This window comes from Physeter macrocephalus, chromosome 1 (genome assembly GCF_002837175.3).
Source record: "Physeter macrocephalus isolate SW-GA chromosome 1, ASM283717v5, whole genome shotgun sequence".
Taxonomy (NCBI): Eukaryota; Metazoa; Chordata; class Mammalia; order Artiodactyla; family Physeteridae; genus Physeter; species Physeter macrocephalus.
In genome coordinates, this window is record NC_041214.2 from 36,909,619 (window position 1) to 36,912,069 (window position 2,451).

The window sequence follows — 2,451 nt, forward strand, 5'->3', positions numbered from 1 at the left end:
TGGAATTCTGTTGATATCTCTGAATCTCAAGTTTAGACATTTATGCAGCTAGAAGTAGAAGGCCTCTGAAGAACAGATGGAGTGAGAGCTGTTATCATTAAGACGTGTAGATACTGGGTCTTCCCTGGTGGTCCAGTGGTTAAGACTCTGTGCTTCCACTGCAGGGGGCATGGCTTCGATCCCTGGCCAGGGAACTAAGATGCCATGTGGCACAGCCAAAAAAAAAACTAGTAGATAAGGAGTTTTTTATTAGTATTTGTGAAAAAACAAAGAAATGAGATTGCTCCTAGGCTGATCTCATTCTTTTTTGATTTATACTGGTTATTGTTATGGTCCTAAAATCTCCTTAGAAGAAGACCAATAAAAGTCTCATTTTCTGCTCTCAGCTTCCAGGTAAAGTGATTATCTCTTCAGAAATTGCAGATCCCTTAAGCCATCTGTAAAATGAAACAGCGTCAATTCCACCAGTCCCCAAAGGACAACCTGTGAGAAGAAATACAGCCCACGGGGTCTGGTTTATTGAAAGGGAACGTCTCCTGCCTCCATGGCACCCACTTGCTGCTGAGCATCTGTTTCTCAACTTTTTGAGAATTCAGTGGAAGGGATGGGAAGGAAACAAAGAGATGGTTGACTATTTAGGAGCCAAGACCTCTCCACTACTTGAATTTATCTGAAAGCCAAGTGTTCTCTTTGGCAGGGGATGAACAACACTTTGTCTCCAAAATTAAAGTAGGTCGGTGGTGGAGCTTTCCTTATTTTGTCTTTTTCCAGGCTCTTACCAGAGAAACAGAAGCCCTTGTTCAAATTCATGTGTTCTATTCCAGGTATGTAATAAAGGTTCTTGAATGTGTCTAAGGCATTCAGTTTGCATTCCAAAGTGTCCTAGAGGTTCTTGGAATCCTGCTCACAGCACCCTAATTTTTCCCATGGCTAGTGTCTTTAGGATTAGTTATTCTGGCTAAAGAAAGTGCACACAGGTTTCTTTCTTTTTATTTTTTTCCCTGTCTTACTTTGGATCTTCCTTCTCTTAAGTAGTATCGTAAAATCGTAGTCTAGGTGAAAAGCTGGTTAAATTGGTGACATTTGTGGATGCGGAATAAGCCTTTTTTTTTTTTCCTTCTTCTTCTCTTGTTTCTTCCTTCTGCAGTTGCACCAATCATGTTTACTTTCCATTTTAGCAAGGGAAGAAAAAGTAGTGAAAAGTGGAAAAGTAGGAGAGCATATTCCACAGGACTGAAGGAAGGTATGGGTATAAAATATCTTGGAGAAGAGAAAAAAGATAAAATCCTCATGGAGGTGCCGGGGATTGAACCCGGGGCCTCATACATGCAAAGCATGGGCTCTACCACTGAGCTACACCCCCAAGTGACAGTTGCCTCTTTTTCCGGTATGTTAGGAAATATACCCATTTTCTGTATTCTTTGGCAAAGCTATTTCCTTTTGTCAGAAAATTTATTCTGTTAACTCTACTATTTCTACAATTTTTAAATGAGACTATTTTTGGTGGATGGCTATGCTCAAGAATAGTAAATTCTAAACCCAAATTGTTACCATTCCTGCTCTTAGTTTCTTCTCAGCCGGGTCAGTCTTCTCCAAGACCTTCTCACCTGGCCCAAAAGACTATGACAGAGTAGATGGAAGCGTATAAAACAAAGAAACCAGCTCACTTGAAATTATCACCAGGAAACAGAAAACTGATTCCACACTAACAAAAATTAATCCATTTCTCAGAATCTTTGAGGATTATTCAAGAACGAATGAAAAGAAGAGAAAAAAATAAGGGACTCTAAGAAATTAAAAAAAATTTTTCTGTAATTTTCTGAGCTGTGTCAGAGGAGCAGAGAGGCTTTCCAATGAATCCCCATCATTTCTCTTCTGTCTCTCTCCTCCTACCATCCCACACCACCAGGAATTGGATGCAAGCACCATACATGGAAGACATTCCAAGCTTTTTGGGTGGATAAATATATTGAACAATGAGACAGCAACACTTTCGAAGTCTGAAATGTTCTAAAAATGGATTGAAAACAATCTCAGTTTTGAAAAATGAGTGTCAGGGCAGCTTCCCTAAGGAGCTGAAATAGCTCAGTTGGGAGAGCATTAGACTGAAGATCTAAAGGTCCCTGGTTCAATCCCGGGTTTCAGCAGGTTAAGTGTTTTAACCATCCGTGACAAGGAGCAATTCTGGTAACCCCTACCAAAAAGGTCTACCTTTGCATCCTTGAAACTTCAATCATTTTTTTGTTCTGTTTTTTTGGCCGTGCCACATGGCAGTGGAAGCTGCCAGTGGAATCTTAACCACTGGACCACCAGGGAAGTCCTGAAACTCCCATCTTTGAATTTGGGTCTTGTGATTGATGTCTGATGAGCTTGGCACATGAACAAAGGAAATGTCTGACATTCATATGTGTGCAGTGATTGCAATGTCCAAAGAATTTTGATGTGCAAGAT

The 2,451-nt window shown here is 40.4% G+C and overlaps 2 non-coding genes across 2 annotated transcripts; one reads left to right on the forward strand and one right to left on the reverse strand.

The window, feature by feature from the left end:
• Window positions 1-1,291: 1,291 nt before the first annotated feature.
• TRNAA-UGC (transfer RNA alanine (anticodon UGC)) lies at window positions 1,292-1,363 on the reverse strand. The gene has a single exon. It is a non-coding gene; the product is annotated as a tRNA-Ala (tRNA).
• Window positions 1,364-2,074: 711 nt separating this feature from the next.
• On the forward strand, window positions 2,075-2,147 carry TRNAF-GAA (transfer RNA phenylalanine (anticodon GAA)). Its single transcript has one exon. It is a non-coding gene; the product is annotated as a tRNA-Phe (tRNA).
• Window positions 2,148-2,451: the final 304 nt, after the last annotated feature.